This window comes from Equus przewalskii, chromosome 2 (assembly GCF_037783145.1).
Source record: "Equus przewalskii isolate Varuska chromosome 2, EquPr2, whole genome shotgun sequence".
Taxonomy (NCBI): Eukaryota; Metazoa; Chordata; class Mammalia; order Perissodactyla; family Equidae; genus Equus; species Equus przewalskii.
The window spans coordinates 89,956,275-89,978,883 of NC_091832.1; the positions used below are offsets into that span (position 1 = coordinate 89,956,275).

Here is a 22,609-nt window from a genome sequence, read left to right on the forward strand (position 1 = left end):
CACTTGCCTACATTTTGGGATATATCTTTCCATTATTCCAAGTATTTAAATGCACACCGAGTGGGTCATATTATAATACATATATAACTCTGCTGTCACTTGCTTATTTCCCCTTATTCATAAGTTTTGAACCATTACATATAGATAGATAGATATCTTAGGCAGATATGTATCTTATTTATTTGTTTATTTTTCCCAGTTTTACTGAGATATAATTGACATATAACACTGTATTAGTTTAAGATGCATAATATAATTATATGATATTGTTATATATTGTGAAATAATTACTGCAATAAATTTAGCTAACATCCATCACCCCACATAGTTACATATTTATATATATATGTGTGTGTGTATATCTTTTATTAAAAAAACATATTCCCTAGAAGATATATATATCCTTAATGAATATATATGTATATCTTTTTAATGAATTCATAGTTTTCTACAGTATGGATTTACCATAATTTAGCCAATCTCCTGTGATTTCTATCAGATTATTTTCAGTTTTTTGATATTACAATGATGCTTTATATAACATCTTCATTCATATATCCTTGTCCACATATGTGAGTAATTCTTTTTGTGTATATTCCTAGAAGTAAAATCCTTTGGGACAAAATACATGCGTTTTTTAAATCTTGATAGATATGGCCAAATTGCCTTACAAACAGGTGATAACCATTTGTATTATCAATGGTATAGCAGACTGCTAGTTCCCCAACAAACTTTTATGGAGAAATGTTTGCAATTTTATTTGTGGCCTATTGCACAACCCAACTCATGAGTGTTCACTCAATACTAGAATATATTTTTTAGGTTTACTGTCCAATATAATTAACAGAATTAGCCAGATCATACATATTGACACATTTTGTCTCCATTATCTGCCAAGTTTTGAGAGAACTGTTTAAATGATTCCACTATGATTGTACCTTTGTCAGGTACTTCTTAAATTTCTAGCAATTTTTCCTTTACTTTAAAGCCGTGATGTTAGGTGCATAAAAGATTCATGAGCTATAAAATATTGGTAGATTGTGTCTTATAACAATATATAAAACTGTAATCTTGAATTTCTTTCTTTTGACTGGGAATACATGTTTTCTGATATACCATGAAGTATTTATTTTAGTTAGTTGTGCGCTTGTTACATTACTTTCCCTCCTTCAGCCTTTACCCTTTTGGCTTCATATTGCTTTCCAGGTTCCTCTTGCAAAGCGAGAGGAACTAGTGACTAGAATTTTAACATTTCTTTTTAACATTTATTTTATGTCACTTAACCTGGAAACTTCTGTCCTTTGAAAAGAATTAGTTGTGATTATTGATATATTTTGACTTATCTGAGCATCTATTTTATGTTTTCTATTTACACATATTCTTGTGTTCGTCTTTATTTGTTCCTTTATGTTATATTGCTGACTCGAATTACGTTTCTTTGATTTGGAAATTTCGTATGTTTTTATTCATCTAGTGGTTATATTTAGCTTTTTTGTTACTTATTAAGGTATAATCTACATACAAGAAAGGTACAAGGAACTTACGCACACAGTTTGATCAGTTTTCACAGTGCCCCTATGTAAATTACATCCTCATCAAGCGCTCCCTCACCTAAGAAATTTCCCTCCAGTTCTATTCCAATAATCCTCTGCCACTCAGAAACAAACACTGTTCTTATTTCTTTAACTATAAATTAGTTATGCTAATTCTAGAATTTCATATAAATGGAAGCATGCAGCACGTGACCTTTCCAGTCTGCCTTATTTTAGTCAGCATGTTGTGGATTTTCATCCATGTAATTGTGCACATCAGTAATTCATTCTGTTATTTTGCTAAGCAGTATTCCACTGTGTGAAATACCAGAATTTGTTTATCTATTCACCTATTGTTGGATATTTTCTGTCCAGGTGTGTGCTATTATGAATAAAGCTACAATAAATATTTTTGTGTAAGTCTTTTTTGGTGGATGTACATGTCAAGAACTGTAAGGAGTCTGGGATTTTACTCTTTTACAAGCTAAAAAATTTGCTTGGCACTTTTGTGGATTCTGGCAGAAGACTTGAGACTACTGAATCAGAGACAAAAGACTTTATTCCTCAGAGCACAGTTAGCAGCATGAGTATCAATATATTTCTGTCCGTTCCCTTTGTCTCCAACTCTCATGAGGTGATAATAGTGGGGCCCAGGTGGATATTATACATGCAGTGGGTTTGTGGCAACACCCAACCCTGACCACACCAAATGCCGACAAGGACATGGAGCAATAGGAGCTCTCATTCATTGCTGGTGGCAATGCATAATGGTCCAACCACTTTGGAAGACAGCTTGGCAGTTTCTTACAAAACTATACATCCTCTTACCGTATGATCCAGCAATAGCACTCCTAGGTATTTATTGAAATGAGTTGAAAACTTATGTCCACACCAAAACCTACACATGAATGTTAAAAGCAATTCTAGTCATAGTTATTAAAAATTAGAGGCAAGCAAGATGTCCTTGACTATATGAATGACTAAACAAACCATAGCACCTCCACGCAATGGAATATCATTCAGTGATAGAAGAAATGTGCTATCAAGATAAGACACGGTGAAACATTAAATGCATATTACTGAAAAACCAATCTGAAAAGGCTACATACTGTTTGATTCCAAATAAATGACATTCTGGGGAAGGCAAAACTACAGAGACAACAAAAAGGAACAGTAGTTGCCAGGAGTTTAGTGGGAAGGGGAGAAGAATGAACAGGTGGAGGACAGGGCATTTTTAAGGCAGTGAAATTAGTCTGTAAGACACTGGAGTGATGGATTTGTGACATTAACCATTTGTCAAAGCCCGTAAAATTGTACAACATAAAAAGTGAACTCTAATGTAAACTAAGGGCTTTATTTAGTCCATAATAATGTATCAAAATTGGATCATCAATTGCAACAAGTACACCACACAAATGCAAGATATTAATAATGGAAGAAACTGTGGGGGGCTGATGTTGCAAGGCGGTAGGCAGTATATGGGACTCTCTATACTTGCTGTGCCGTTTTTCCCTAACCCTAAGACTACCCTAAAAAATAAAGTCTATTACAAAAAAAACACACACACTCTTAAAAAACAGTTTGTGGGGGCTGGCCTGGTGGTATAGTGATTAGGTCTGCACGCTCCACTTCAGCAGCCTGGTGTTCATGGGTTCAGATCCTGCATGCAGACCTGCACACTGTTCATCAGGCTGTGCTGTGGTGGTTTCCAACATACAAAACAGAGGAGGTTTGGCGTGGATGTTAGCTCAAGGCCAATCTTCCTTACTGAAAGAACAAAAAAAGATAGTTTGATACTAAGGCTGTCAGTGCCTCTGGTCACATAGCACAGGGAAACACGAAACCTGCAGGGAATTATTCCACTCATATGGAGCTCCACTTTTTATGCCATATTGGCTTCTGGTAAATTTTTCCATGAGTATAACATCCTGTTGATTACTCTGATTAATCTGACCAACAGAGGTTAGAACAAAATATGTTTATTTCTCTTATACAACATTTGATAAGGCTACTGTGAACAGGGTTCCAAACACTAGGATAAGGTCAGCCTACAGCATTAACCACAACCATGCTCCTCTTCCCATGGTTTCAGTCAAGCCAGCTGAACCAGGGCATACCCTGATATTCCAGAGGCTTTTTCCATTTCTGTATTGACCTTTCCACATGGCTCAGGGATAACTTAACATATTAGTGGTTACATAGACCTCTGTCTTGGCCTACAAAGAGGAAGTCTAGTGCAATTCTATCATCCATTACAATGCCAACCAGTGAGTTGACGCAGACTTGCATCTCTTCCAGGTCTAAAGTGATGCCACTGATTACTTCAGCCAAAATCAGGGACAAATATCATACAAGTTGGAATTGGATGAATCCATCATAGAGATAAATAATTAGACAGTTTTCCCTTTGGGGAATCCTTTCAAGTAACCAAGTATAGTCTCATTTTGGAGAGGTCTCTGCAGTCATCTGACAGATACATGATCTACTTATTACATTTCCTTAAATACATGAAGGTCCCATATAACTATCCTAAGGTACAAATCACAGTATTTTCAGGAGGGAAGCAAGTTAGTGCTGGCTTCAATGCACAAAGCATCATTTCGGGGGCACATGTGCTACCTGGAAAGAAAATGATGCTTACAAATTTGGGGCCCCTCCAAGTGGGACCTACATGAGTCAAGGAGATTATAGTGTCTCCAATGTAGTCTCCTAGCTGATTGGTAGGTCTTACACTTCCCAGTTCAGTTCAAGTAGTTGAGTCTATTCCATGTTTTTGGTGAGACCCTCTGAGGAGAGATACTCCAATCTGTGCTGTTTATCCTCACCCCCAGCTGGGTGGCATTTGTTTGCTCCACAGAATGACTGAGAAAGGTAGTGGGAAAGATAGCCAGATGTGATAACAAGTGTTTTCCATGGGAGATGGAGGACCTGGGATCATTCCCTGCTATTTCTGATATACTTTATAATAAGGTTGAGGGGAATGGCAATCAAATCATGGTCAGAACCATGTAGCAGGGTTGGCCAACTCTGCAGTCAGTTAAATTCAAGCCATTCACAATAGTTTGGTAGAGCTGCAGTAGGGAATTTCCCTTCATGAAGAAAGTTCCAAGGGTGATTCTGAAAGACAAACATCATTAACATCCCACCCTCCTCCATACCGCCTGGGATCTAAGTGCTTCCTTCCCCAAGAGCTGGGAGTGTTACTCTCTCTTAGTCATTACAAAACTGTGTCCCCCATTCTGGTAGCTACAATTTCACTTTTTCCCCCTCAATCATCTCTTACTTTTCCATAGAGAAGGGTCAGGTGCTAGAAGAAAAAAGGCATTTTAATAAAACTTATAGAAAGCCATTAAGTCCTCCCCATTTGGTCTGCATGGTCCACTGTAGGGGGACTGAGTGATCAGTGCACTCAGCCAACTTGTCATTATCCTTATGATCCAGGGTACTGTCATTTCAACAAGGAAATCCAGGTACCTGAAGCAGAATTAAGTTTGAATCCCTTAGGTTCCTTTTGGTTGGTTTACCACCAAGATGATGTACCTACAAGGCTGACCTTGGTTTACTGTTAAGGAGAAAGAAAGCATCATATCCAGGAAGGATCAGAGCAGAATCTCAACTTTTCAAAATATATCTATGTAATCCCCCATCCTTTTTATCCTGATCATTACATGGGAAGTGACTAAGAGAGGACTATCTCTTTCTGGGGTCAGTTGCATCTAGTGAGCAAACTACCTACTAAGGTTTGTGGATAAGGGGGAGATGAGAGAGGCAGAGTCAGAAATCCTTTTGAGTCTCTCTCTTTTTTTTTTTGAGTCTATTTTTGAAGAGGCATTCCAACACTCAAAAATATCACATGTCTCTGGATGGCGGGAAGTGTGGAAAGTGCATTGATTACCTTGACCATTATCCATTGTTGAGTGGCCTTTGTGATAAAAGGTGCATCATTTCCCAACTGCAAATGGTCCAGAAAGTCAGAAACATGACATAGGTTAGTTTTAAGGGACACAATAATGTAACCAGAGTTGGCTGATCAGACTGGAAGAATAACACTGTAACCTGAAAATGTGTCAAGAACAGTGAGGCACTATGATAGTCCTGAAAAGGTTGAATGGTCTAATATAGTCAGTTTTCTAGGAACAGGAGGGGTAATGCCTGGACGATGTGATCTCCTCCACTGCAAGACACATGGGCCAACTTTTGGTAGGAGATACAAGTCTGATAGTGCTATCCGCTGAATCAAAAACCAAGTCTTTTATTACGTGCCAAGCTTCTGGTGGTGAATGTGTTACCACGTCTAGTGCAATGGTGAATGAGGCAGCACTAGTGGCATCCACGTGGAGAAGACTCCGTTAGCAATCAAGCTCAATTAGCAGCTTGATTCCATGCAGTCTCATCAGAAAACAGGCCCTTACCATGGGCATTCACATGTGTGACTCAGACAGTATCATCTTTAATCATGATTTTATTTCTACAGCTCACGGCCCCAAAGAGGGCTGTCTTTAATCTGTCAGTCTGTTGTTTTCTAAGTGACAGACCAAACAGCCTGGCCATTGACAAAAAACAGAGTCAATAAAGGTATAACAAGGTTCACTGAGGCGAGTACTAAACAGAGCTATGTGAAATGCCTTGAGTCCTGCAAATAAGCAAAGTAACCATGCCTATTTTTGACCCTGGATACCTGGAACAGAGGCTGAACTGTGGCTGCAATCCGGTAGTCATCATCAGGTTTCAGCTTGGCCAAGCTATAAGTAAACTAGGCCCAGGCATTTAGGGAAATCTCTTTGAATTAAGAAAATCCAGTGGCTTTGCTTTAAGCAACAGAGTCGGGGATAATGTCTCTCCCAATGAGATAGGTAACACTTTTTCTTGTAAAGTCAAGAAACTTCTGGAGCCAGGCCAGTTGCTTTCTTGAATATACCATTTCCATTTGTCAAGCAAGGCTTTATGTACCCTTCCAAACTTGTCAGTTATGGAGTCTGAGTTGAACCACCCCAAAATGGAAATATCAGGCCAGAGAGACACAAGGATTCCTTGAGTTGGGAGTTCATTTTTGAGAAGAACCCTAAAACAAGCTAATAGCTGGATGTGACTTGGAGCTGCTGAATCTGAAACCCAAGGTCTGTCTTCCAGTAATAGCTGCCTCCCTTTTCCAGAGTCTTATATTAGCATCGTCATCAGTTGTAGAGACTTAAAGTTCAAAGAAGTCATTAGAGTTGTGGGTCCCCAAAAGAATTAGCACTTTCTCTGCATCTAGCTTTTCCTTTGACACTTAAGGGAGTAGTAAGTACATGCATATAACACATCAATTCATATTACACATTTGGATGTAGAAAAGCCAGCAAAAGTACATTGAATTGGCCTAAAGTCTCCACCTCATCCATCATGAACCCTGCTCAAATCCCTCATTTAATCTGGGCACCTCCTATCCCCAAAAGACTGGATAGGATGGGGAGTTGAATGTCAATATCCCACAGAGCCAGAGTAACGTCAGCAAAATTCATGGAACAAAAACCTTCAGAGACAGCCCTGATGGCCTATTTGTTAAAGTTTGGTGCTCATTGCTTCGGTGGCCTGGGTTCACTTCCCAGTTGTGGAACCACAGCACTTGTCTGTCAGTCACCATGCTGTGGTGGTGGCTCACATAGGAGAACTAGAATGACTTACAACCAGGATATACAACCATCCACTGGGGCTTTGGGGAGGAATAAAAAGAGACAGGACTCATCAACAACAACAACAAAAAATCTCCAAAAAAGTCTTCCTTAAGACACTAGAAAAAGAAGAGCAAATTAAACATAAAGCCAGGAAAGGTAGAAAACAGTAAAAACTGGAGCAGAAATTAATGAAATAGAGACTAGAAGAAATTAATGAAGCCCAAAATTGGTTCTTTGAAAAGATCAACACAACCATTCTCCTCATGTTGTGTATAATTTACTCTCCTTTTTCTATCTTCTTAAACTGGAAACATACAGCACGGACTTTACACCTTTTCCCTCATGTGTTATAGCTATATAAAGATATAATTTTCTTCTAGGGGCTCCTTTTTATTGTGTCCCACATATTTTTATATGTATTATTTTCATTATCTCCATGTTTGGACTACCTTTTAATTTCCTTTGTGATTTCTTTTTTGACTCATGGGTTATTTAGTTGTATAATTTCCAAATATTTTTGGATTTTCTAGATATGTTATTGCTTTTAATTCTTAAGTTAATTTTATATTAGTGAGCATACTATGTATCATTTTAATACTTTTAAGTTTACTGATACATGTTTTATGATTCAGCATATGAACGGCTCTGTCTGCCAATAAGCCCATCAAAAGATATCTTCATCTTTTTATTATAATTTTTTTTTTAGCATTTCCACTTAGCTTTTATAACACATCTTTCTGATGAAATTCTCTATCTGTGGTAGGCAAAGTAATGTCCCCCAAAGATGTCCATGCCCTAATCTCTAGAACTTGTGAATGAAATGTCACATGGCAAAGGGGAGTCAAGGTTTCATATAGGATTAAGATTGCAAATCAGCTGACCTTGAGATGGTGAGATTACCTTGGATTATCAGGTGTGCCCAATGTAATCACAAGGTCCTAATAAGTGAAAGAGGGAGGCAGGGGAGTTAGAAAGAGATTTGAAGATGCTATGATGCTGGCTTGAAGATGCAGGAAGGGGCCATGAGCCAAGGAATGCAGGAATTTAGAAGCTAGAAAAAGCAAGGAAACATATTCTCCCATAGGTGGAATGCAGCCCTGCTGAAGCTTGATTTTAGCCCATAAAGTCCATTTCAGTGTCCTGACCTCCAGAACTTGAAGATAATAAATTTGTGTTTTTTTAATACACTAAATTTATGGTAATTTGTTACAACAATAGGAAACTAATACACCATCAGTACACAAGTTAGTCATCCCTCTCCAATAAATTCTTAAATTATTTTTAACTTGTATTTTAATATCCCTGTCTTATAACTCCAAAATTTGGGTCATCTCTGGCTCTGGTCCTAGTGACTATTACTTCTTGATAATTGGTCATTAATTTTTGATCCTTTGGATGTCTCAATTTTTTTCATTGAATGCTGGATATTCTGAGCAAATTAACAATATAGACTGAATAAACAGAAGGTGCCCCTACCCACAGAGCACATCAGTGCACAGCATCCAGCAAGTGGTGCTTCAGCCCCTATGTGAGCACCCCTCACCCTTAGCACAGTGTAGGTGTGAAGGCACCTCACCCACTCAGAAGGTACCTTGCCTGCAGAGCAAGCAGCCCACAGGACCCACTGAGTAGTGACTTAGCCTCTGCAGAGGTGCCCCTCTGGCTCAGCCAGTCTCCTGATGAGAACAGAGTCCCTTCCTATGGTACTTGACCTGCTCACCCAGCACAGAGGCCATGCCCACGTGAGCATAATCTACAGAATGGCTAAGGCAAGTCTGGACAAACACAGAATAGCCCTACCAGCACAACTTCCATCAGATGTGGTGGGATGAGAAAACATAGCTCCTGCTCACCCCCCAGAGGTGGTAGGTAGAATCTGTGACTTGATACTACCACAGATGTGCTGGTAAAGGATCACTTCATCAAACACCACGAAGAACTACATTAACACATCAGAGAAGAAGGAAAATGACAATTCTCCGGAAACCAATTGTGTACTCACAGAAATTTACATTCTAAATGACAGAGAATTCAAAATAGTTATCATAAAGAACCTCAATGAATTACAAGAAAACTCAGAAAGACAGTTCATTGAGCTCAGGAATAAAATTAGTGAGCAGAAGAAATATTTCACCAAAGAGATCGAAACTTAAAATAAAAAACAACAAAGAGAAATTCTGGATATGAAGAACACAATTAATGAGATAAAAAATAGAGGTGACATTAGGGAGGACAGAATTAGTGATTTAGAGGATAGAAATATAGAAATGCTTCAGGTGGATGAGGAGAGAAAACTAAGATTTTTTTAAAATGAAGAAACACTTCGAGAAATATCCATCTCAATTAGGAAAAGAAACATAAGGATTATAGGTATTCCAGAGGGAGAAGAGGAGAAGAAAGGGCACAGAGCTTGTTCAAATAAATAATAGCTGAGAACTTCCCAAACCTGGGGGAAAAACTGGACTTACAAGTACGTGAAGCCAATAGAACTCCTAATTACATTAATATAAAAAGACCTTCTCCAAGGCATATACTATTAAAACTGGCAAAAGCCAATGACAAAAATAAAGTACTAAGGGCAGCAAGGCAGAAGAAAATAACCTACAAAAGAACCTCTTTCAGGCTTTCAGTGGATTTCCCAGCAGAAACCTTACAGGCTGGGAGAGAGTGGAATAACATATTCACAACACTCAAAGACAAAAACTTTCAACCAAGAAAACTCTATCCAGCAAAACTATCCTTCAGATACAATGAAGAAGTAAAAGCATTCCCAGATAAACAAAGCTGAGGGAGTGCATCTCCACTAGACCTCCCCTACAAGAAATGATGAAAGAAGCCTTCCTATCTCTAACAAAAATGTAAAACTTTACAAAATCTTGAGCAAGGAGATAAATAGACAGACAGAATCAGAAAATTGCAGCTCTACATCAGAACAGGTCAGTAAACATTTAATTATAACAGAAAACACAAAGGGAAGGAAAGCATCAAAAATAACTATAAACACTTCAATTTAGTCACAAAACCACAACACAGAAAAGAAAAATTTATAGCAACAATAACTCAGAAGGGGAAGAGGAAAGGGACAGAACCTACTTAGGCTAATGGAGATACGAGGCTATCAGAAAATGGACTATCCCATCTATGAGATCTTTGATACAAACCTCATGGTAACCACTAAACAAAAAATCAGAGCAGAGTCACAGATTATAAATGAAGAGGAAACTGGGAAAACCATCACAGGAAACCATGAAACTGAAATGGCAGTCAGAGATATAAGGGAAGAGAAACAATGGAAATAAAGAACAACCAGAAAACAAACGATAAAATGACAGTATTAAGCCCTCGTATATCAATAATCACTCTAAACGTAAATGGATTACTTCTCCAATCAAAAGACAAAGAGTTTCTGGATGGATTAAAAAACAAGACCCAACAAATGCTGCCTCCAGGAAACACATCTCAGCTCTAAAGGCAAACAGGCTGAGAAGGAAGAGATAGAAGATGATACTTCAAGCAAATTGCAAACAAAAGAAAGCAGGTGTTGCCATACTCAGACAAAGTAGACTTCAAGGTAAAAAAGACAATGAGAGAAAAAGAAGGGCAGTATGTAATGATAAAAAGGACATTCAACCAGATGACGTAACACCTATGAATATATACGTGCCTAACACAGGAGCACCAAAGTATATAAAGGAAGTATTAACAGACTTACAGGGAGAAATTAACAGCGACACAATGATAGGAACCTCAGTGGTCCAATTACATCAATGGATAGATCATCCAGACGGAAAGCCAACAAGGAAACAATGTCCTTAAGCAAAATACCAGATCAGATGGACTTAATGGATATAGATAGAACAATCCATCCAAAAACAGCAGAAAACACAACCTTCTCAAGTGCACATGGAACATTCTCAAAGATAGACCATATGTTGGGAAAAAAGACAAGCCTTAATAAATTTAAGAAGATTGGAATCATATCAAGCATCTTTTCTGAACACAATGCTGTGAAACTAGAAATCAAGTACGGGAAAAAGGCTAGGAGAGTCACAAATATGTGAAACTAAACAACATGCTAGTGATCAACCAATGGATCAATGAAGAAATTAAAGGAGAAATAAAAATATATCAGGAGACAAATGAAAACAAAAATACAACATACCAACTTTTATACGATCCAGGGAAGCAGTCCTACGAAGGAAATTTATGGCAATACTGGCCTACCTCAACAAACAAGAAAAATCTCAAATAAATAATAACAAACTACACCTAACAGAACTAGAAAAAGAAGAACAAACAAAGCCCAAATTCAGCCAAAGGAGGGAAATAATAAAAATTAGAGCTGAAATAAATGAAATAGAGACTAAAAAAATAATAGAAAGGATTAGCGAAGCTAAGTGCTTATTCTTTAAGATAAATAAAATTGACAAACAGCCAGAATCACTAAGAAAAAAAGAGAGAAGTTTCAAATAAATAAAATTAAAAATGAAAGAGGAGAAATTACAATGGATACCACAAAAATACAAAGGATTATAAGAGAATACTGTGAAACACTATATGCTAACAAATTGGACACCTAGAAGAAAAAGATAAATTTTTAGACTGGTACAGCTACCAAAAACTGAACCAAGAAGAAACAGAAAATCTGAATAGACCAATCACAAGTAAAGAGATTGAAACAATAATCAAAAACCTCCAAAAAAACAAAAGTCCAGGATTACATGGCTTCTCTGCAGAATTCTACCAAACATTCAAAGAATATTTAGTACCTATTCTTCTCAACCTATTACAAAAAATGAAGAAGATGGAACACTTCCTAACACATTTTACAAGGCCAACATAACCCTGATCCCAATGTCAGATAAGGACAACACAAAGAAGGAAAACTACACAACACAACACAACACAAAGAAGGACAACACAAAGAAGGAAAATGCCAGTTTTGCTGATGAACATAGATACAAAAATCCTCAACAAAATATTGGCAAACTGAATACAGCAATACATTAAAAGGATCATACACCATGATCAAGTGAGATTTATACCAAGGACACAGGAATGGTTCAGCATCTGGTAATCAATCAACATGATACACCACATTAACAAAATGAGGAATAAACATCACATCATTATCTCAATAGATGCAGAGAAAGCATTTGACAAGATCCAACATCCATTTATAATAAAAACTCTCAAAAAAATTGGTATAGAAGGAGAGTACCTCAACATAATAAAGGCCATATATGACAAACCCACAGCCAACATCATACTTAACAGTGAAAAACTGAAAGCTATCCCTCTGAGAAGAGGAACAAGATAAGGGGTTCACTCTTGCCACTCCTAATCAACATGGTACTGGAGGTTTTGGCCAGGACAATTAGGCAAGAAAAAGGAGTAAAAGGTATCCAAACTGGAAATGATGAAGGAAAATTCTCACTCCTTGCAGACAACATGATTCTATATTTAGAAAACCCTAAAGCATCTACCAGAAAGCTATTAGAAATAATCAACAACTACAGCAAAGTGGCAGAGTGAAAACTCAACTTACAAAAATCATTTGCATTTCTATACACTAATAATGAACTAGTAGAAAGAGAAGTTAACAATATAATCCCATTTATAATCACAACAAAGAGAATAAAATATCTAGGAATAAATTTAACCAAGGAGGTGAAAGACCTATACACTGAAAACTATAAGACATCATTGAAAGAAATAGATGATGACATAAAGACATGGAAAGATATTCCATGTTCAGGGGTAGGAATAATAAACATAGTTAAAATGTCCATATTACCTAAAGCAATATACAAATTCAATGCAATTCCAATCAGAATCCCAATGACATTCTTCACAGAGATAGAACAAAGAATCCTAAAATTTAAATGGATCAACAAAAGACCCCAAATAGCCAAAGTAACCCTGAGAAAAAAGAACAAAGCTGGAGGCACCACAATCCCTGACTTCAAAATTTACTACAAAGCTATGGTAATCAAAACAGCATGGTACTGTCACAAAAACCGATACATAGATCAATGGAACAGAATTGAGAGCCCAGGAATAAACTCACACATCTCTGGATGGCTAAACTTTGACAAAGGAGCCAAGAACATATGGAGAAAGTAAAGTCTCTTCAATAAATGGTGTTGAAAAAATGGGTAGCCACAGACAAAAGAAGGAATGTAGACCATTATCTTACACCATACACAAAAATTAATTCAAAATGGATTAAAGACTTAAATGTAAGACCTGAGGAGCGTAAAATTCTTAGAAGAAAACACATGCAGTACTCTCTTTGACATCTATCTTAGCAGCATCTTTTTGAATACCGTGTTTACTCAGGCAAGGGAAACAAAAGAAAAAAGCAAATGGGACTACATCAGACTAAAAAGCTTCTGAAAGGCAAATGAATCCGTGAAAAAAATGAAAACACCCCACCAACTGGGAGAAAATATTTACAAATCATATATCTGACAAGGGTTAATTTCCAAAATATATAAAGAAGTCATATAACTCAACAACCAAAAGACAAACACATCAATCAAAAATGAGCAGGGGATACGAACAGACTTTTTTCCAAAGAAGATATACAGATGGCCAACAGGCACAGGAAAAGATGTTCAATCTCAGTAACTACTAGGGAAGTGCAAATCAAAACTATAGTGAGATATCACCTCACACTCATCAGAATGGCTGTAATTAATAAGATGAGAAATAATAAGTGTTGGAGAGGATGTGGAGAAAAAAGGAACCCTCATATTCTGCTGGTGGGAATGTAAACTGACGCAGCCACTATTGAAAACAGCACGAGGATTTCTCAAAAAATTAAAAATAGAAATACCATATGATCCAGCTATCTTACTACTGGGTATTTATCCAAAGAACATTAAATCAACAATACAAATGGATCTATGCAGCCTTATGTTCATTGCAGCATTATTCACAATAGCCAAGACATGGAAGCAACCCAAGTGCCCATCAACTGATGAATGGATAAAGAAGATGTGTGGGGCCGGCCCAGTGGCACAGCGCTTAAGTTCGCACACTTCATTTTGGCGGCCCGGGGTTTGCTGGTTTGGATCTCGGGTGTGGACCTATGCACCGCTTGTCAAGCCATGCTGTGGTAGGCGTCCCACATATAAAATAGAGGAAGACGGGCACAGATGTTAGCTCAGGGCCAGTTTTCCTCAGCAAAAAAAGAGGAGGATTGGTGGCGGATGTTAGCTCAGGGCTAATCTTCCTCAAAAAAAAAAAAAGAAGAAGAAGATGTGGCATAGGGGGCTGGCCCTGTGGCATTGTGATTGGCTCTAGCACTCTGCTTTGGCGGCCCAGGTTTGTGGGTTATGATCCTGGGCAGAGACCTACACCACTCATCAGTCATGCTGTGAGAGTGACCCACACATAAAATAGAGGAAGACTAGCGCAGATGTTAGCCCAGGGCTAATCTTCCTCAAACCAAAAAAAGAAAAGAGGATGATTGGCAACACATGTTAGCTCAGGGCAAATCTTCCTGAGCAAAAAAAAAAAAAAAGAAGAAGATGTGACATATACACACACACAATGGAATACTACCCAGCCAAAAAAAAGACAAAATGGTCCCATTTGCAACAACATGGATGGACCCTGAGTGTATTATGTTAAGTGAAATAAGCCAGACAGAGAAAGACAAACACCATGTCATTTCACTCATATGTGGAAGCTAAACAAACACACGGACAAAGAGAGCAGATTAGTGGTTACCAGAGGGTAGGGGGTAGGGGGGTGAGTGAAAGAGGCAAAGGGGCACATGTGTATGGTAACAGATAAAAACTAGACTATTGGGGGCATGATGCAGGCTATACAGAAACCAATATCTAATAACATACATCTGAAATTACACAATTTTATAAACCTATACGATCTCAATAAAATTTAAAAAAAAACAAAAACAGAGACTGAGTACACAACATTTTTTCCTAGGAAAGGGTGCCTCTCCTTTTACTAGGCTGCTATGGTGGATTTGAACTAAGCCTAAGCTTCGCAGTTGTTTTCATTAGATTCCATTCACCACAGGTTTCAGATTATTTGAGGGCTAGATCAGAGCCCTCCTATTAGCAGACACTGGGATCCGAGTGCCTGGAGGGTTTATCTCAGTTCTCATGCCCTCCCGTCTGCCTTCAGAAGGCCCCGTAAAACTGCACCTCCCTAGGTGCACCTCAGCTTTCCAGACCCTCCTAGAACCATGGAAGCCACTAACTTCAATTTAGCATAAAGTCCCGAGTGGTTGTAGGGTTCCTTTCTGTGCCCTTGCCTTTCCCTCAGACTTCAGCAGGCTCCACATACCTGGTCCTCAGGGAGCAAGAAAGGAGCATCTCTCCCAGCGTTCTTGCTCTTCCCCCGGCAATAGACAACCTCTGCTTCCTACTAAGTCTAATGCCCAGGATACCTATAGGACCTACCTCAGCCCTCTTGCTCTGCCCTTAATTTTTCACAACCGTTCTGTGAAGGTCAATTGAAAAAGGCTTGGCACGTGAGTACACACTCCCTTTGTGTTTGGGGTTTCTACTCATTTGAAATTGCCACACATTTGGACTTTAAAAATTCATTGAAAGTTTGTTTTCTGCTTACCTGTGTCTAGGAGAGCTCCCTCCTCTCTCTCTCCTGCCAAAGATGAATTAGCCATGGGTCTCGTCTTTCCTCGGAGGGCTTGATTTCCATCTGCATTTGGTTCATTAGATTGCTTTGTGATTTCAGCTCTCAGATGAGCTTAAATAATAAAGCTCTGATTTTTGTTGGTTATCCTGCTTCTTCTCATTCCCATGACGTTCTCATGCAACTTTCTACATCCTCAGTAGAAGCAAGAAAATTACATTGAAAACTTAACTCATGCATTTTGATCATCATATTTTCTATCAACATTCAGAATTAGTCGGTATCAATAGCCTGCCATGATACTCACAAGACTTTTAGAGTGATCTTGCTTCTCCCCTCTATCTCCATCATTGCCAACTCTCACGATTTACTGAAAACATTGGAAAATCTCTGTGTCTACTTTTTTTAGGAGTCACTGCTTAACAATTTCCTGAAGCTTTGTAGTTATATTGCCAACTATTATTTGGGCTTCACTATAAATTTTATTGATTTCCTTATTGTACTCTCCCGTATATTTTATTTTCCTTTGGCCTAGATCCAACCTTATGAAGCCATACTTTCAAAAATGTTTTTTCAGGTAGTAAAATTTCTTTGTTTATTCCCCCCTTTTTCAATATCATTTTGACTACTTATATAATTTAAGATTTTCCCTAGAGGACTTTAAAATATAATTAAAGACAAAAAAGCATAAAATGTTAAATCACATCCAAAGAATGTGCTTATTCCAGAGTAATTTCATAAGACAGTACACGTAATATTGAACTCTCGTGCCATTTTTACCGTCTCTCCACCTTTAACAAAATAACATTTTGTCGACAAACATTTATTGGAATCTTTCTATGCGCCAGAGATATTGCACAGCACTAGAGAGTCCAAGACAAATAGATAATACCTGCCCACAATGTGTTTGGAGGTAAATGGATGATTACGAGATAGAGTTAACGTGTTTTGTTAGAGGGAAATTCAGGATACAGTGCTTATGAGTAACAGATATGGCAAAACCAGACTGGCCCAACTCCTGAGGGAGGTGGCTCCTTAGCTGAGTCTTGATATAAGTAATACTCCGTTTAAAAAAAGAAAAGATAGAAATGTTTGTCCCAAGAAGAGGGAGCTGTAAGTTCAAAGACCCAGAAGTTAAATTGAACCTAGAAGTTTCTGGGAACTGTGAGTCTTGCATTTCATGTAGTATATGGCATATACTGCAGAGCACAGCTTCAGCAGGAATTTCAGACTCAGATGATCTTGGAGGACCAACCATTGTAAGGCAGCCAAACCATATATGTGTACACATATGTGTGTATATATACACATATGTATATGTGTACATATATATACACACACATGCTCATGTATATTCACATATATATCAACATAAGAAGGCATGCTCTGGCAGAAGTAATTTAAAGACATTATTTTGAAACACTGAAGTAGCTAAAAATAATAATATCAAGACAGCTGTGAGCCAAATTTAGCAAACAGGCCAGGAATTTGCTGCCCCTGATTTAGAGAGTAAACACCGTGAGACATTGTGTCAGAATCTTGTGGCTTAACCATGTGACCACGGAAAAATAATTAAACTTCTCTGACACTTGGTGTCCTCATCAAGAGCCACTTCAAGCAGTAAACCTCTATTCTAAGGATGAAGTTAGAAAAATACTGAAAACCTAACCCTGAAGTTACGTTATGTTTTTGAGGTTACAGGCAGCAACCCAAATCAATAAACATGAAGATCAAAACTCAAAGCACATTCGCCCCATTTTCCATAACATTTTGATGACGTTTGTTTTATTTTTCCTGATAGTGTATTATTTTTGTGCCACAGTTTCTCCTACTAGAATATAAGCCAGAAACTGTTTTTAGTTCCATCTTGATATGTCCCATAGCATTTCATTAATGTCTGGCAGATAGTAGGTAATCAAAAACAACAAAGAATATTTTAAATTTTAATAAGAGAAACTTTTAATTTTTGAAGACAAAATTGCATGCGTCTTTAACTAAATAGTCTTAGGAAAATGCAATTTTAGAAAGCAATCTTTTAACAAAAGCAAAGCATAACAAAGAAAACTAACAAACAAGCAAATAAACAAGAAAAAGGAAAGGCCAAAAACTGGTTTATTTTCCTCATGAGACACTGGGTCAAACATCTTGAACTGACAAGAAATTATTTTCCTTTCACGTAAATGATGTTGGCAGTTTCTGTCCCATGGTTACGATATACTGCAGTGCTTTCTCTAAATTGTTATTTTTGCCAATGAAATAGTCCTATTTTAGCAAGAGTCTAATCCTGTTGCCTAAGGCACAGCTATTTCCTGCGTATTTTCAATTGGGTTTTCTGTGTTCCCATAAGCTTTGCTCATACCATTATTACGAGACTAGTTATGTAAAATTGTGATTAGCTCTTTACACGTCTGTCTCTGCCTTGAGGCCAGGAACTCCCCCAGGGCAGAAATATCATCTCATCCATCTTCATAGCTACGATTGTAACACAGTGCTTGGCATATAGCTGATGTAATGGTAGCAGTAAAAAGTAGATGTGGGGGCCAACCCGGTGGCATAGCGGTTAAGTTTGGGCACTCCACTTCGGTGGCCCAGAGTTCACTGGCTTGGATCCCAGGTACAGACCTACATGCTGCTCACCAAGCCATCATGTGGCAGTGTCCCACACACACAATAAAGGAAGATTGGCACAGATGTTAGCTCAGGGACAATCCTCCTCAGCAAAAAAACCCCAAAAACAAAAGTAGGTGTGAAATTTTGATATCAGGTTAAATTGTTGATTGTGCCATTGTGTGAGCTCCAACTTACTGAAAGAACAGGGATCATTTTTTTCTGTGGGAAAGGCAGATAGCAGCTAGAACAATAAAGGCATTTCTCAGCTTTGACTGTTAAAAAGGATTTTTGAGCCTCAAGCAAGACAATAGTTTTTTTTTCACTATTTATTTATTTTATTTTTTATTTGTTTTTTTTAAAGATTGGCCTCTGAACTAACATCTGTTGCCAATCTTCTTTTTTTCTTTTTTTCTTCTTCTCCCCAAAGCCCCCAGTACATAGTTGCATATTCTAGTTGTAGGTTCTTCTAGTTGTGGCATGTGGCATGCCTCCTCAGCATGGCTTGATGAGTGGTGCCATGTCTGCACTCAGGATCCGGACCTGTGAAACCCTGGGCTGCAGAAGCGGGACACACAAACTTAACAACTCGGCCATGGGGCCGGCCCCGCAAGATAATAGTTCTTAAAGACTCTGATAAGACCACAAAAAAGCCATTTTAAATTTCTCTAATTCTTCTTAATATGTGGCCAAGTTGAAGTTCACATACTTTAACTAGAAGGCAAAGCAGACGACTGCAATCTCAGCCAACATCTAACTGTAGCAGAAAGACACTCTTAGCAAGAGCTGTTCTGCTCCGTCCTTCCCAAATTCCTGACGAGCAAAATAAAACGGTTATGGTTTTTTTTTTTTTTTTCCGCAGGGAACGATTTGCCTTGAGCTAACATCTGTTACCAATCTTCCTCTTTTTGTTTTCTTTCCTCAAAGCCCCCCAGTACATGGTTCTTCTATGTGAGCTGCCATCAGAGTATGGCAACTGACGGATGGGCAGTGTGGTTCCGTGAGCGGGAAGCGAACCCAGGGCACTGAAGCAGTGAAAGCAGCAAGCTTTAACCACTAACCCATCAGGGCTAGCCTGGTTGTTATTTTTTTACACTAGTAAGTTTTGGGGTAACTTATTATGCCTTAAAAGTAACCGTATTTAATCATAGTTTTAAAAAAATATATATGGTTGAAATTAACTACCTAATATTTTATTTAGAAGCTTTTCAACCATGTTTGTTAGTGAAATAAAAGTATACTTTTTCTGTTCTTAATTTGTCCTACTCTTGAAGTATTTCTTGGCTTTTTCTTACTTGAAAACTCTGGTTGTTTTCAAAATAGTATTTATGTGGTGAGACTCCCACGTTAGTTTTTATTGCTGTGTAAAGTTAGCAGCTTAAAACAATACAAATTTATTGTCTCATTGTTTCAGTGGATTAGGAGTCTGCACAGATACCTAGGTCCCCCACTCAGGATCTCCCATGGCTGAAAAGATGTTGACTGGGCTGAGTTCTTTCCTGGAGTTCTCTGGGGAAAAATCCACTTCCAACTTCATTCAGGTTTTTGGCAGCATCTAGTTCTTGCTGGCTGTTGACTAAGGGGACATTCTCAGCTCCTAAAGACTGCCTGCCATTCCCTGCCATGTCACCCTTTCCAAAACTTGGCAGGCACTTCTTAAAAGCCAGCAGGAGAATGTCTTTGCCTTTTCATATCTCTGACTCTCCCTGTCTCTGATCTCTAGATATAGACTTAAAGGGCTCCTGTGTTTAAACAACACCCTTGTGGATAACCTCTTTCTCTAGGTCAGCTGGACCATCCAACGTAACTTCATCACAGGAGTAAAATCCATCATATTTACAGTTCAGGGAAATATGCAGCTGTGTACTCATGGGACAGGCATCTTGGGGGGCATTTAGAATTCCACTCACCACAACTTTGAAGGCTATGATGTCCTAGCATTTGAATAAGAATTTGGCTAGATATATAATTCTAGTACACAATTATTTTCATTCAATATTGTAAAAGTATTATTGTATTATCTTCTCACTTCCAGTGTTGCTGGGAAAAATTTGATATAACTCTGATTATCTTTTTGTAGTTTGTTCTCTTGAAGCTTTTAGAATTTATCTTTAATTTTCTTCAGGGTCTCTCTAAGGTATATAGGCTTGAACTTTTCCTTTTCTCTCCTTTTGACATTTCTCCTGTTTATGAACTTTTCAATCTGAGTCTCTCATCTTTAATTTTATGAAGATGATTTCCATTATTGCTTCAGTTACTTTCTCTTTTCAATTTTTTTTCTTCTGGGATTTCTATTACCTGGATATTAAGACTTCTATTTCTATTATTCATATCTTTTAATTTTCTATTAATTATTAACTAGTGCTTTTGGGGAGAATTCCTTGATGTATTATTCACACTAATTTCTTTTCCAGCTGTTATCCATCCGACTATTTCCCAATTTATTATGGCTTTTATTTCAATAATTTTATTTTTCATAGCTTATTTTTCCTGTTTTTTTCTATTTTTAAAAGTAATTTTGAATTCTTGGTTCATGTTGTGAAGTTCTTCTCTTATATCTTTATGGAACATTATTGATGTTATTACAAAATTTCATTCAAGCTATTCCAATATTTCTTCTTCACAAGGAATTTTTTGCCCAGTTTGTTTTCTTCCTTTTGAAGTAGTTGTACTTGTGAAATGTCTAGTTGTTTTAGCCTGTGAGCTCACATTTTGTGTGTGTGTGTGTGTGAGAGAGAGAGAGAGAGAAAGGAGAGAGAGATTCACTACTTTGGTAATATAATGAGATAGTTGCCAGAGTTGAGTCCTGGTCTACATCAGTCCCATCTTTGGTTGTAAGGGGGTGGGCGGGGGGCATGATTCTCAGGTCAGAGGGGAATCACAACCACATGCACCAGAGAACTCAAATCGCTCTTGATCTCTCCCATTTGCTGCTGCCCCCAAAGGAGACTCTGCTGGTCCAGGTTTTATTTTTAAACCTTTAGGAAGAAGCAGTATGTGCAGGAAGCATCCCTTTGTTTATAATCCACCATCTCTGCACACCTACAGAAGGAGAGTCTAGAGGGGTCCCCCCTTCATCTTAATTATTTCTGCACCTGTTTAGACCCATATTTTAAAGTCATTATTATAAATACTCTTTTCATTATCTATATGCAACCTCAAAATATAAAACCCCTTTAGTTTGGTTAGTGTTAGCCCTCTAAAAGAAACTGACTTAGGTGAAAGCAGCAGCAATTACATTTATATCTATTACTATCCGGAGGAGTCATGTCTCTCTTGACAAAGCCTCAAATTGCTCATATTAGTAATTTTATTTGCATAATAAATATTTTAATCAAGTTATGAGTAATCTTCTTAATATCTCAGGGTGAGGTCTGTGTATCAACAGGCTGCTCTTATATGCAAGTGACAGGATACCCCACTAGAGATGCCTTCAGCAAAAGGACCTTTATTATCTCACAGATGTCTGGGCTCTGGAGCAGGAGAGCTCCAGGTTTGGTGCAGCAGCATAACAATGTCATCAAGGAGCACACATTTTTCCATCTTTGCACCTTACCCTGCTCAGCAAGTCGGCTTTCATCCCCAGCCTTGTCTGCTCGTGGTTACAGGATGGCTGTTGCAGCTCAAGGCATCGTGTCTTCACACAGTAGCATCCAAAGATAGAAAAGAGGGGGAAAGGCAGTTTTTCAGCTTTTCAAGTGCGTTTCTTTTATCAGGGAGGAAAACTTCTCAGAACTTCCCTACAGGGTTCTGCTGGCCAGGACTGGGTAACATCAGTAGTTGAAACTAGGAAAGCAATGATCTAGAAATAGCTAGAATATTCACTCTCTATTTTGGGAAGCAGGCTCTTTCGGCCAAGAAATTAAGGGCTGGGGACTAGAGTAGGGTCCAATAGTGTTTACCAAGCAAAGTACTAGCAAGACGACAGAGGCATACGAGGATCATTATCCTCATTTTAGAGGTGAGAATCTAAGACGCAGCACTTATTGTACTGAAATACCATGACTATTAAAAAAATTCATTTTTTTAACTGTAGTTTGTACCTCTTAATCCCCTTCTCCTGTTTCGCCCATTCTCTCACCTCCTTCCAAAAATAAATTAGTCACAGGGAATATAGTACAGCATAGGGAATATAGTCACTGTTGTAATAACTTCGTAAGATGAGAGAAGGTTAACTAGATCATT

At 38.0% G+C, this 22,609-nt stretch overlaps 1 protein-coding gene across 12 annotated transcripts in view; it reads right to left on the minus strand.

Moving 5' to 3' along the window:
* The window catches only part of IL15 (interleukin 15), a 121,972-nt gene extending 99,758 nt beyond the window's left edge, over positions 1 to 22,214 (minus strand). For 7 of the 12 annotated variants that reach the window (XM_070609014.1, XM_070608999.1, XM_070609031.1 and 4 more), the window contains exons 1-2: positions 21,981 to 22,214; positions 15,794 to 16,012 (exon numbers count right to left, since the gene is read on the minus strand). The gene's annotated coding sequence lies outside the window, so the exon portion shown is untranslated. The remainder of the gene's footprint in view (positions 1 to 15,793; positions 16,013 to 21,980) is intronic. The other 5 variants (XM_070609001.1, XM_070609039.1, XM_070609020.1 and 2 more) reach the window with 2 other exon arrangements.
* Between the last annotated feature and the right edge of the window lie 395 nt (positions 22,215 to 22,609).